Genomic DNA, 15,000 nt, shown 5'->3' with positions numbered 1-15,000 from the left:
GCTAAAGTTGACCTTCAATCCGAACTGGCACTCTGCGGCGTGGAGGCAGTTGCGCGACCACTCCTATCCCAAACCAACAAAGCAAGGTGTATCCTACGTGCTCGCTACAAGCACACCACGACGGGACACATTGAACGGTTCAGCGATCTCTCTGCACTAGTGGAATGATACCACCGTGATACGGGAGACTTTGCTACAGCGGCTTCTCTGCACTGCTGGGCTACCACCAATGTGACGGGAGACATTGCTAGCGGTCACTCTGCACTAGTGGAAGAACTCCACCGTGATACGGGAGACATTGCTAACGGTCACTCTGCACAGGTGCCAATACCACCTCGTGACGGGAAACATTGCTGAAAGCGGCTTCTCTGCACTGCTGGGCTACCACCAATGTGACGGGAGACATTGCTAGCGGTCACTCTGCACTAGTGGAAGAACTCCACCGTGATACGGGAGACATTGCTAACGGTCACTCTGCACAGGTGCCAATACCACCTCGTGACGGGAAACATTGCTTTAAACCGAACGGCATCTCTGCGCGTGAACTTGCAACTTGCACCCCAACTTGTTACATCTGGTCGAACGGGTGCGCACGACGGGACACATTGCACGGTTCAGCGATCTCTCTGCACTAGGTGAAGAACTCCACCGTGATACGGGAGACTCACTTGCTACAGCGGCTTCTCTGCACTGCTGGGCTACCACCTTGTGACGGGAGACATTGCTAGCGGTCACTCTGCACTAGTGGAAGAACTCCACCGTGATACGGGAGACATTGCTAACGGTCACTCTGCACAGGTGCCAATACCACCTCGTGACGGGAAACATTGCTTTAAACCGAACGGCATCTCTGCGCGCATACACCCCAACAACACTAGACGAACATTGTCTTTGGCTACTCCGATCGGTATACATGATTATGACGGATACATTGAATGGCTATAGTGGGTTGGGTTGAAATTACCGCGGCTGCATTTTTGTTAAAACTGTAAACCGTACGGTGTCCTTCTAACAGGCGGATACCTTTGTACGGCTACAGAGTTGAATTACCCGGCTGCGTTTTGACCACTATAGTCCAATCGGTACTCTGCACTCTCATGTATACTAATGTTTCACTTGGATACACCCCACTGTTTTGTCCTACGGGCGTGTAAGCTCTCCACGACGGGATGCATTGATTGGTTCAGCGATCTTTCTGCACTTCGTGGATCTACTCCTTCGATGTGTCGGGAAACATTGCTAGCGGTCACTCTGCACTAGTGGAAGAACTCCACCGTGATACGGGAGACATTGCTAACGGTTACTCTGCACCTCGTCGAGTTACCACCGTGTGTCGGAAGACTTTGCTCCTGAGTCTCTCTGCACTGCGTAAGCTACCGCCGTGTGTCGGGAAGCATTGCTAGCGGTCACTCTGCACTAGTGGAATGATACCACCGTGATACGGGAGACATTGCTAACGGCTACTCTGCACTTCGCGGACCTGCTTACTCTGTGACGGGAGACTTGCTAGCGGCTTCTCTGCACTACTGGGCTACCACCTTGTGACGGGAGACATTGCTAGCGGTCACTCTGCACTAGTGGTAGAACACCACCGTGATACGGGAGACATTGCTAACGGTCACTCTGCACAGGTGCCAATACCACCTTGTGACGGGAAACATTGCTAGAAACCGATCGGCATCTCTGCGCGATTACTTGAACACACCCCCAACTTAGTCAACTGTTAAACTTTTTCGTAATCACGGCGGGACACATTGCTCGAGCTCTAACGGACCTCTGCACGCATGAAACATGGTGGCGGGAATCATTGCTAGAACCGAACGGCGCCTCTGCGCGATGTACAAGCTCAACAGGAACCTCGTATCGGCTGCCGAGCCGGAGCTCGAACAACTTGGACTATCACCTCTAATTATATCAACTCACACCTCCCCCGAGGGTTCCGCAGAATTGCTTCTGGGTCCCCTTATCGTTAATTGCGATTCGTGTTTGCATTACACTACATTGAGCTATTCCAACTTGTTTATCCGCATGGCGAACATTTGCTGCATAGAACATTTAAGTTCCACTTTGCTCTCCCCTACGTGGGTCTGAGCTTCGCTCTCAGGGAAAGTTATGCCACATTTGGTAAGGGAAACCCGGTTTCATCACGCTATTTTACCTGCACCATGACCCCAGACACATTTGTTCAATGGATTAGATCCAAGGAACGCCGACAAACCATGCACCACTACCCTTAATAGCTCATCGAGCTTAGCGTGAATCCTTCGAGTTTCCCTAAAAAGTTCGATTGGTCTTGCAGTGTTTAAAGACAACGAAGCTTAGTTTCAAGCATGCATTTAATATACGCTTACGAAAACCTCTTAAACTGTTACGACTTTTATGCTTGAAACCATCACGACGAAGTCTTAGGGTCCGTAGACCCGTGATGTACCGCTCCAGGGAGCTTTTTGAAAGGTTGGGTAGGTCCTTTCAGGGTCCGTAGACCCTCTACGCTGCCAGTTCTCAGCGTAAGAGTACAGCAAACTAGCCAGCTACTGTCTCTTCATGGGTCCGAAGACCCAAAAATATATTTGCTACTGACCACCTTAAGCGATGCTGGGGTGTCTGTAATTTTCGAGATTTTGTCCCCGGGACACCTAGTCCGGGGCATAAGCCGTGTACTACAAGGCCTAATTTTACTCTAATATACGCATATCAACTCGAAATCATAGGTTAAGATCATCGGCAGACACCACCAGACACCACTTTTGCTTCATAAGTTCGGACTATGGTCATACGACGAACTAAATCGGGGAGGGGACGTATGACCCAAATGGGGGCCGAAATGACCCACCGACACCTCAAACCATGCTCCTACGACAAAATAGAGGTAAAAACTACGATTTGGTGAAATTTTCATTTTTGACCTCGGAGCAAGGTACCCTCCCTATAGTAGGCAATGAACAAATGATCATGTTCCCAGGAGGGCAAAAGTTGGGAACTCGAGAGGAAAGCGCTAATGGCGCGCCTTACCTAGGGGCCCGTAGAGTAAAAAGGGTACCCCCAAAAAAGTTGTTGTTTGACGTTCTGGTTTCACTTTTCATCATCTAAAATGCGTTTTCTACACGTTTTCAGTGATTTTGGCGAAAAAAAATTTTTTGACTACTCGAGCTCTCCGGCCCGTTCGGTGACCATTTTTTGACAAAAGCTAGGGAGCTGCCCCTAGGTTTGGGGTGTCACAAAATTTTGAAAAGTGGTCAAAAAACCACTATCCAGAATCGGATGTAGAATCATTAGACGAACTTAAAATTGTTCTACGACCCATGTCTGCGACGTTTAGTTTTCGAGTTATGGCCCGCCGTAGGTCTGACGGAGAACTTTTGCTAAGCGCACTTTGATGTTTGTATGAAAAAGTACCCTACCTAGGGACGCGTAGAGCAAATTGGTACCCCCGGGCATGTTGTCGGTTGACTTTCTGGTTGCACTTTTCATCATCTAGGGTGTGTTTCTGACACGTTTTGAGGGTTTTTAGCGAAAAAAATTTTTTTGACTACTCGAGCTCTCCGGCCCGTTCGGTGCACTTTTTTGCAAAAAGCTAGGGAGCTGTCCCTAGGTTCGGGGTGTCACAAAATGATGAAAAGTGGTCAAAAAACCACTATCCAGAATCGGATAGAGAATGATTAGACGAGCTTAAAATTGTTCTACGACCCATGTCTGCGACGTTTAGTATTCGAGTTATGGCCCGCCGTAGGTCTGACCGAGCAATTTTTGTTCCGCGCACTTTGTGCACCGTGCACATTGATGTTTGTATGAAAAAGTACCCTACCTAGGGACGCGTAGAGCAAATTGGTACCCCCGGGCATGTTGTCGGTTGACTTTCTGGTTGCACTTTTCATCATCTAGGGTGTGTTTCTGACACGTTTTGAGGGTTTTTAGCGAAAAAAATTTTTTTGACTACTCGAGCTCTCCGGCCCGTTCGGTGCACTTTTTTGCAAAAAGCTAGGGAGCTGTCCCTAGGTTCGGGGTGTCACAAAATGATGAAAAGTGGTCAAAAAACCACTATCCAGAATCGGATAGAGAATGATTAGACGAGCTTAAAATTGTTCTACGACCCATGTCTGCGACGTTTAGTATTCGAGTTATGGCCCGCCGTAGGTCTGACCGAGCAATTTTTGTTCCGCGCACTTTGTGCACCGTGCACATTGATGTTTGTATGAAAAAGTACCCTACCTAGGGACGCGTAGAGCAAATTGGTACCCCCGGGCATGTTGTCGGTTGACTTTCTGGTTGCACTTTTCATCATCTAGGGTGTGTTTCTGACACGTTTTGAGGGTTTTTAGCGAAAAAAATTTTTTTGACTACTCGAGCTCTCCGGCCCGTTCGGTGCACTTTTTTGCAAAAAGCTAGGGAGCTGTCCCTAGGTTCGGGGTGTCACAAAATGATGAAAAGTGGTCAAAAAACCACTATCCAGAATCGGATAGAGAATGATTAGACGAGCTTAAAATTGTTCTACGACCCATGTCTGCGACGTTTAGTATTCGAGTTATGGCCCGCCGTAGGTCTGACCGAGCAATTTTTGTTCCGCGCACTTTGTGCACCGTGCACATTGATGTTTGTATGAAAAAGTACCCTACCTAGGGACGCGTAGAGCAAATTGGTACCCCCGGGCATGTTGTCGGTTGACTTTCTGGTTGCACTTTTCATCATCTAGGGTGTGTTTCTGACACGTTTTGAGGGTTTTTAGCGAAAAAAATTTTTTTGACTACTCGAGCTCTCCGGCCCGTTCGGTGCACTTTTTTGCAAAAAGCTAGGGAGCTGTCCCTAGGTTCGGGGTGTCACAAAATGATGAAAAGTGGTCAAAAAACCACTATCCAGAATCGGATAGAGAATGATTAGACGAGCTTAAAATTGTTCTACGACCCATGTCTGCGACGTTTAGTATTCGAGTTATGGCCCGCCGTAGGTCTGACCGAGCAATTTTTGTTCCGCGCACTTTGTGCACCGTGCACATTGATGTTTGTATGAAAAAGTACCCTACCTAGGGACGCGTAGAGCAAATTGGTACCCCCGGGCATGTTGTCGGTTGACTTTCTGGTTGCACTTTTCATCATCTAGGGTGTGTTTCTGACACGTTTTGAGGGTTTTTAGCGAAAAAAATTTTTTTGACTACTCGAGCTCTCCGGCCCGTTCGGTGCACTTTTTTGCAAAAAGCTAGGGAGCTGTCCCTAGGTTCGGGGTGTCACAAAATGATGAAAAGTGGTCAAAAAACCACTATCCAGAATCGGATAGAGAATGATTAGACGAGCTTAAAATTGTTCTACGACCCATGTCTGCGACGTTTAGTATTCGAGTTATGGCCCGCCGTAGGTCTGACCGAGCAATTTTTGTTCCGCGCACTTTGTGCACCGTGCACATTGATGTTTGTATGAAAAAGTACCCTACCTAGGGACGCGTAGAGCAAATTGGTACCCCCGGGCATGTTGTCGGTTGACTTTCTGGTTGCACTTTTCATCATCTAGGGTGTGTTTCTGACACGTTTTGAGGGTTTTTAGCGAAAAAAATTTTTTTGACTACTCGAGCTCTCCGGCCCGTTCGGTGCACTTTTTTGCAAAAAGCTAGGGAGCTGTCCCTAGGTTCGGGGTGTCACAAAATGATGAAAAGTGGTCAAAAAACCACTATCCAGAATCGGATAGAGAATGATTAGACGAGCTTAAAATTGTTCTACGACCCATGTCTGCGACGTTTAGTATTCGAGTTATGGCCCGCCGTAGGTCTGACCGAGCAATTTTTGTTCCGCGCACTTTGTGCACCGTGCACATTGATGTTTGTATGAAAAAGTACCCTACCTAGGGACGCGTAGAGCAAATTGGTACCCCCGGGCATGTTGTCGGTTGACTTTCTGGTTGCACTTTTCATCATCTAGGGTGTGTTTCTGACACGTTTTGAGGGTTTTTAGCGAAAAAAATTTTTTTGACTACTCGAGCTCTCCGGCCCGTTCGGTGCACTTTTTTGCAAAAAGCTAGGGAGCTGTCCCTAGGTTCGGGGTGTCACAAAATGATGAAAAGTGGTCAAAAAACCACTATCCAGAATCGGATAGAGAATGATTAGACGAGCTTAAAATTGTTCTACGACCCATGTCTGCGACGTTTAGTATTCGAGTTATGGCCCGCCGTAGGTCTGACCGAGCAATTTTTGTTCCGCGCACTTTGTGCACCGTGCACATTGATGTTTGTATGAAAAAGTACCCTACCTAGGGACGCGTAGAGCAAATTGGTACCCCCGGGCATGTTGTCGGTTGACTTTCTGGTTGCACTTTTCATCATCTAGGGTGTGTTTCTGACACGTTTTGAGGGTTTTTAGCGAAAAAAATTTTTTTGACTACTCGAGCTCTCCGGCCCGTTCGGTGCACTTTTTTGCAAAAAGCTAGGGAGCTGTCCCTAGGTTCGGGGTGTCACAAAATGATGAAAAGTGGTCAAAAAACCACTATCCAGAATCGGATAGAGAATGATTAGACGAGCTTAAAATTGTTCTACGACCCATGTCTGCGACGTTTAGTATTCGAGTTATGGCCCGCCGTAGGTCTGACCGAGCAATTTTTGTTCCGCGCACTTTGTGCACCGTGCACATTGATGTTTGTATGAAAAAGTACCCTACCTAGGGACGCGTAGAGCAAATTGGTACCCCCGGGCATGTTGTCGGTTGACTTTCTGGTTGCACTTTTCATCATCTAGGGTGTGTTTCTGACACGTTTTGAGGGTTTTTAGCGAAAAAAATTTTTTTGACTACTCGAGCTCTCCGGCCCGTTCGGTGCACTTTTTTGCAAAAAGCTAGGGAGCTGTCCCTAGGTTCGGGGTGTCACAAAATGATGAAAAGTGGTCAAAAAACCACTATCCAGAATCGGATAGAGAATGATTAGACGAGCTTAAAATTGTTCTACGACCCATGTCTGCGACGTTTAGTATTCGAGTTATGGCCCGCCGTAGGTCTGACCGAGCAATTTTTGTTCCGCGCACTTTGTGCACCGTGCACATTGATGTTTGTATGAAAAAGTACCCTACCTAGGGACGCGTAGAGCAAATTGGTACCCCCGGGCATGTTGTCGGTTGACTTTCTGGTTGCACTTTTCATCATCTAGGGTGTGTTTCTGACACGTTTTGAGGGTTTTTAGCGAAAAAAATTTTTTTGACTACTCGAGCTCTCCGGCCCGTTCGGTGCACTTTTTTGCAAAAAGCTAGGGAGCTGTCCCTAGGTTCGGGGTGTCACAAAATGATGAAAAGTGGTCAAAAAACCACTATCCAGAATCGGATAGAGAATGATTAGACGAGCTTAAAATTGTTCTACGACCCATGTCTGCGACGTTTAGTATTCGAGTTATGGCCCGCCGTAGGTCTGACCGAGCAATTTTTGTTCCGCGCACTTTGTGCACCGTGCACATTGATGTTTGTATGAAAAAGTACCCTACCTAGGGACGCGTAGAGCAAATTGGTACCCCCGGGCATGTTGTCGGTTGACTTTCTGGTTGCACTTTTCATCATCTAGGGTGTGTTTCTGACACGTTTTGAGGGTTTTTAGCGAAAAAAATTTTTTTGACTACTCGAGCTCTCCGGCCCGTTCGGTGCACTTTTTTGCAAAAAGCTAGGGAGCTGTCCCTAGGTTCGGGGTGTCACAAAATGATGAAAAGTGGTCAAAAAACCACTATCCAGAATCGGATAGAGAATGATTAGACGAGCTTAAAATTGTTCTACGACCCATGTCTGCGACGTTTAGTATTCGAGTTATGGCCCGCCGTAGGTCTGACCGAGCAATTTTTGTTCCGCGCACTTTGTGCACCGTGCACATTGATGTTTGTATGAAAAAGTACCCTACCTAGGGACGCGTAGAGCAAATTGGTACCCCCGGGCATGTTGTCGGTTGACTTTCTGGTTGCACTTTTCATCATCTAGGGTGTGTTTCTGACACGTTTTGAGGGTTTTTAGCGAAAAAAATTTTTTTGACTACTCGAGCTCTCCGGCCCGTTCGGTGCACTTTTTTGCAAAAAGCTAGGGAGCTGTCCCTAGGTTCGGGGTGTCACAAAATGATGAAAAGTGGTCAAAAAACCACTATCCAGAATCGGATAGAGAATGATTAGACGAGCTTAAAATTGTTCTACGACCCATGTCTGCGACGTTTAGTATTCGAGTTATGGCCCGCCGTAGGTCTGACCGAGCAATTTTTGTTCCGCGCACTTTGTGCACCGTGCACATTGATGTTTGTATGAAAAAGTACCCTACCTAGGGACGCGTAGAGCAAATTGGTACCCCCGGGCATGTTGTCGGTTGACTTTCTGGTTGCACTTTTCATCATCTAGGGTGTGTTTCTGACACGTTTTGAGGGTTTTTAGCGAAAAAAATTTTTTTGACTACTCGAGCTCTCCGGCCCGTTCGGTGCACTTTTTTGCAAAAAGCTAGGGAGCTGTCCCTAGGTTCGGGGTGTCACAAAATGATGAAAAGTGGTCAAAAAACCACTATCCAGAATCGGATAGAGAATGATTAGACGAGCTTAAAATTGTTCTACGACCCATGTCTGCGACGTTTAGTATTCGAGTTATGGCCCGCCGTAGGTCTGACCGAGCAATTTTTGTTCCGCGCACTTTGTGCACCGTGCACATTGATGTTTGTATGAAAAAGTACCCTACCTAGGGACGCGTAGAGCAAATTGGTACCCCCGGGCATGTTGTCGGTTGACTTTCTGGTTGCACTTTTCATCATCTAGGGTGTGTTTCTGACACGTTTTGAGGGTTTTTAGCGAAAAAAATTTTTTTGACTACTCGAGCTCTCCGGCCCGTTCGGTGCACTTTTTTGCAAAAAGCTAGGGAGCTGTCCCTAGGTTCGGGGTGTCACAAAATGATGAAAAGTGGTCAAAAAACCACTATCCAGAATCGGATAGAGAATGATTAGACGAGCTTAAAATTGTTCTACGACCCATGTCTGCGACGTTTAGTATTCGAGTTATGGCCCGCCGTAGGTCTGACCGAGCAATTTTTGTTCCGCGCACTTTGTGCACCGTGCACATTGATGTTTGTATGAAAAAGTACCCTACCTAGGGACGCGTAGAGCAAATTGGTACCCCCGGGCATGTTGTCGGTTGACTTTCTGGTTGCACTTTTCATCATCTAGGGTGTGTTTCTGACACGTTTTGAGGGTTTTTAGCGAAAAAAATTTTTTTGACTACTCGAGCTCTCCGGCCCGTTCGGTGCACTTTTTTGCAAAAAGCTAGGGAGCTGTCCCTAGGTTCGGGGTGTCACAAAATGATGAAAAGTGGTCAAAAAACCACTATCCAGAATCGGATAGAGAATGATTAGACGAGCTTAAAATTGTTCTACGACCCATGTCTGCGACGTTTAGTATTCGAGTTATGGCCCGCCGTAGGTCTGACCGAGCAATTTTTGTTCCGCGCACTTTGTGCACCGTGCACATTGATGTTTGTATGAAAAAGTACCCTACCTAGGGACGCGTAGAGCAAATTGGTACCCCCGGGCATGTTGTCGGTTGACTTTCTGGTTGCACTTTTCATCATCTAGGGTGTGTTTCTGACACGTTTTGAGGGTTTTTAGCGAAAAAAATTTTTTGACTACTCGAGCTCTCCGGCCCGTTCGGTGCACTTTTTTGCAAAAAGCTAGGGAGCTGTCCCTAGGTTCGGGGTGTCACAAAATGATGAAAAGTGGTCAAAAAACCACTATCCAGAATCGGATAGAGAATGATTAGACGAGCTTAAAATTGTTCTACGACCCATGTCTGCGACGTTTAGTATTCGAGTTATGGCCCGCCGTAGGTCTGACCGAGCAATTTTTGTTCCGCGCACTTTGTGCACCGTGCACATTGATGTTTGTATGAAAAAGTACCCTACCTAGGGACGCGTAGAGCAAATTGGTACCCCCGGGCATGTTGTCGGTTGACTTTCTGGTTGCACTTTTCATCATCTAGGGTGTGTTTCTGACACGTTTTGAGGGTTTTTAGCGAAAAAAATTTTTTTGACTACTCGAGCTCTCCGGCCCGTTCGGTGCACTTTTTTGCAAAAAGCTAGGGAGCTGTCCCTAGGTTCGGGGTGTCACAAAATGATGAAAAGTGGTCAAAAAACCACTATCCAGAATCGGATAGAGAATGATTAGACGAGCTTAAAATTGTTCTACGACCCATGTCTGCGACGTTTAGTATTCGAGTTATGGCCCGCCGTAGGTCTGACCGAGCAATTTTTGTTCCGCGCACTTTGTGCACCGTGCACATTGATGTTTGTATGAAAAAGTACCCTACCTAGGGACGCGTAGAGCAAATTGGTACCCCCGGGCATGTTGTCGGTTGACTTTCTGGTTGCACTTTTCATCATCTAGGGTGTGTTTCTGACACGTTTTGAGGGTTTTTAGCGAAAAAAATTTTTTTGACTACTCGAGCTCTCCGGCCCGTTCGGTGCACTTTTTTGCAAAAAGCTAGGGAGCTGTCCCTAGGTTCGGGGTGTCACAAAATGATGAAAAGTGGTCAAAAAACCACTATCCAGAATCGGATAGAGAATGATTAGACGAGCTTAAAATTGTTCTACGACCCATGTCTGCGACGTTTAGTATTCGAGTTATGGCCCGCCGTAGGTCTGACCGAGCAATTTTGTACTGAAATGTATGGCGGATATATTATTACTCAAACAACATTGCCTTGTATCGTGTCCTACTTGGTCGGCACGGTAAGTATCGACTATAACAAGATTAAATGGATTGAGTGATAACATTTTAAGCCCATTTCCTAAGCCGTGCACCAAAATTGTGTACCGATCAGGGAAAGTACACTACGTACGCGTTCATGGATGTCCATGTTGGTACAAGTTGCCGGTCAGGATAGCCGTGCACCAAAATTGTGTACCGATCAGGGAAAGTACAACACGGAGGGCGCAGCCCGAGCGTACGCGTTCATGGATGTCCATGTTGGTACACATGCACCAAAATTGTGTATCGATCAGGGAAAGTACACTACGTACGCGTTCATGGATGTCCATGTTGGTACAAGTTGCCGGTCAGGATAGCCGTGCACCAAAATTGTGTACCGATCAGGGAAAGTACAACACGGAGGGCGCAGCCCGAGCGTACGCGTTCATGGATGTCCATGTTGGTACACATGCACCAAAATTGTGTACCGATCAGGGAAAGTACAACACGGAGGGCGCAGCCCGAGCGTACGCGTTCATGGATGTCCATGTTGGTACACATGCACCAAAATTGTGTACCGATCAGGGAAAGTACAACACGGAGGGCGCAGCCCGAGCGTACGCGTTCATGGATGTCCATGTTGGTACACATGCACCAAAATTGTGTACCGATCAGGGAAAGTACAACACGGAGGGCGCAGCCCGAGCGTACGCGTTCATGGATGTCCATGTTGGTACACATGCACCAAAATTGTGTACCGATCAGGGAAAGTACAACACGGAGGGCGCAGCCCGAGCGTACGCGTTCATGGATGTCCATGTTGGTACACATGCACCAAAATTGTGTACCGATCAGGGAAAGTACACTACGTACGCGTTCATGGACGTCCATGTTGGTACAATCTACATGTACGTACCTAGTTTTTGTGTCAAAAGTTGCAATAAAGTGCTTGTATGCTTAAAATGCTTATCTCAACCGGTCACCTTTTGGCCTGCCCTTTTATAGACAGAAACCTAGAAAGATACGCCCGAGGGCGGTAGCCCGAGGGCGAAACTCGCGATTTTTGTGTTTTTCCATTCGCCCGGGACGACGAAATGAGCTCTGTGCACATCGTGCCGAAAACTGTCTTCTCCACCTTTGTTTTTGTCCGTCTGATCATAAAATCACCCTTATTTGTGTACCATTTGGAGTGCGCAGCCCAAACGTACGCGTTAATGTTAATGTTTGTATACACTACATGTATGTTCCTAGGATTTGGTAATTGAGTCAAACACACAATTCCCCGACCGTCGCGGACACCATTCTTGGACAGAAGTCCTAGTACGTAGAGTACTTTCCCTAGGTATGTGCCCGTTCGTGACTATCGTTGCGTGCATACGGACACGCTTGGGTATGTTTACCATACAAGGTTTACTAGGGAAACCTGCTTGCTCGACCATTGCCCTCCCGTCGCGGACACCATTCTTGGACAGAAGTCCTAGTACGTAGAGTACTTTCCCTAGGTATGTGCCCGTTCGTGACTATCGTTGCGTGCATACGGACACGCTTGGGTATGTTTACCATACAAGGTTTACTAGGGAAACCTGCTTGCTCGACCATTGCCCTCCCGTCGCGGACACCATTCTTGGACAGAAGTCCTAGTACGTAGAGTACTTTCCCTAGGTATGTGCCCGTTCGTGACTATCGTTGCGTGCATACGGACACGCTTGGGTATGTTTACCATACAAGGTTTACTAGGGAAACCTGCTTGCTCGACCATTGCCCTCCCGTCGCGGACACCATTCTTGGACAGAAGTCCTAGTACGTAGAGTACTTTCCCTAGGTATGTGCCCGTTCGTGACTATCGTTGCGTGCATACGGACACGCTTGGGTATGTTTACCATACAAGGTTTACTAGGGAAACCTGCTTGCTCGACCATTGCCCTCCCGTCGCGGACACCATTCTTGGACAGAAGTCCTAGTACGTAGAGTACTTTCCCTAGGTATGTGCCCGTTCGTGACTATCGTTGCGTGCATACGGACACGCTTGGGTATGTTTACCATACAAGGTTTACTAGGGAAACCTGCTTGCTCGACCATTGCCCTCCCGTCGCGGACACCATTCTTGGACAGAAGTCCTAGTACGTAGAGTACTTTCCCTAGGTATGTGCCCGTTCGTGACTATCGTTGCGTGCATACGGACACGCTTGGGTATGTTTACCATACAAGGTTTACTAGGGAAACCTGCTTGCTCGACCATTGCCCTCCCGTCGCGGACACCATTCTTGGACAGAAGTCCTAGTACGTAGAGTACTTTCCCTAGGTATGTGCCCGTTCGTGACTATCGTTGCGTGCATACGGACACGCTTGGGTATGTTTACCATACAAGGTTTACTAGGGAAACCTGCTTGCTCGACCATTGCCCTCCCGTCGCGGACACCATTCTTGGACAGAAGTCCTAGTACGTAGAGTACTTTCCCTAGGTATGTGCCCGTTCGTGACTATCGTTGCGTGCATACGGACACGCTTGGGTATGTTTACCATACAAGGTTTACTAGGGAAACCTGCTTGCTCGACCATTGCCCTCCCGTCGCGGACACCATTCTTGGACAGAAGTCCTAGTACGTAGAGTACTTTCCCTAGGTATGTGCCCGTTCGTGACTATCGTTGCGTGCATACGGACACGCTTGGGTATGTTTACCATACAAGGTTTACTAGGGAAACCTGCTTGCTCGACCATTGCCCTCCCGTCGCGGACACCATTCTTGGACAGAAGTCCTAGTACGTAGAGTACTTTCCCTAGGTATGTGCCCGTTCGTGACTATCGTTGCGTGCATACGGACACGCTTGGGTATGTTTACCATACAAGGTTTACTAGGGAAACCTGCTTGCTCGACCATTGCCCTCCCGTCGCGGACACCATTCTTGGACAGAAGTCCTAGTACGTAGAGTACTTTCCCTAGGTATGTGCCCGTTCGTGACTATCGTTGCGTGCATACGGACACGCTTGGGTATGTTTACCATACAAGGTTTACTAGGGAAACCTGCTTGCTCGACCATTGCCCTCCCGTCGCGGACACCATTCTTGGACAGAAGTCCTAGTACGTAGAGTACTTTCCCTAGGTATGTGCCCGTTCGTGACTATCGTTGCGTGCATACGGACACGCTTGGGTATGTTTACCATACAAGGTTTACTAGGGAAACCTGCTTGCTCGACCATTGCCCTCCCGTCGCGGACACCATTCTTGGACAGAAGTCCTAGTACGTAGAGTACTTTCCCTAGGTATGTGCCCGTTCGTGACTATCGTTGCGTGCATACGGACACGCTTGGGTATGTTTACCATACAAGGTTTACTAGGGAAACCTGCTTGCTCGACCATTGCCCTCCCGTCGCGGACACCATTCTTGGACAGAAGTCCTAGTACGTAGAGTACTTTCCCTAGGTATGTGCCCGTTCGTGACTATCGTTGCGTGCATACGGACACGCTTGGGTATGTTTACCATACAAGGTTTACTAGGGAAACCTGCTTGCTCGACCATTGCCCTCCCGTCGCGGACACCATTCTTGGACAGAAGTCCTAGTACGTAGCGTTCTTTATTGTACTTGATCAGTTTGTATTGCCTTCGCTTTGTTCCATCGACACTTGCTACTGCTCACTAAGGGGTTTTTGTTTGTGATGTGTACGATAAGCCACCGTCTATCCTATCCGGCACTTTATCAACACTTTTCACCCAAGTCATAGGAACGTAGTGTACTTTCCCTGATCGGTACACAATTTTGGTGCACGGCTATCCTGACCGGCAACTTGTACCAACATGGACATCCATGAACGCGTACGCTCGGGCTGCGCCCTCCGTGTTGTACTTTCCCTGATCGGTACACAATTTTGGTGCACGGCTATCCTGACCGGCAACTTGTACCAACATGGACATCCATGAACGCGTACGCTCGGGCTGCGCCCTCCGTGTTGTACTTTCCCTGATCGGTACACAATTTTGGTGCACGGCTATCCTGACCGGCACTAAATCGTCAGTTTTCGTCCATAACCTAGGAACGTCGTGTAGGTTTCATCATTTTTATGTTTGATTCGGTTTAATATGATTGAAAAATACGCTAAGTCCCAGAAATCTGAACTCGAATACTTCCTCCATGTTGCGCCAAAAGCTACTGACCAACGCCTAGCTTGAGACCCATTTATAGTTTAATTTCCATTAATAGTTTTGAAAAATACGCTAAGTCCCAGAAATCTGAACTCGAATACTTCCTCCATGTTGCGCCAAAAGCTACTGACCAACGCCTAGCTTGAGACCCATTTATAGTTTAATTTCCATTAATAGTTTTGAAAAATACGCTAAGTCCCAGAAATCTGAAC

This window comes from Anopheles merus, unplaced genomic scaffold, assembly GCF_017562075.2.
Source record: "Anopheles merus strain MAF unplaced genomic scaffold, AmerM5.1 LNR4000114, whole genome shotgun sequence".
Classification (NCBI taxonomy): domain Eukaryota; kingdom Metazoa; phylum Arthropoda; class Insecta; order Diptera; family Culicidae; genus Anopheles; species Anopheles merus.
The sequence above is the reverse complement of the archived record's forward strand: the minus strand, read 5'-3'. Positions refer to the sequence as shown.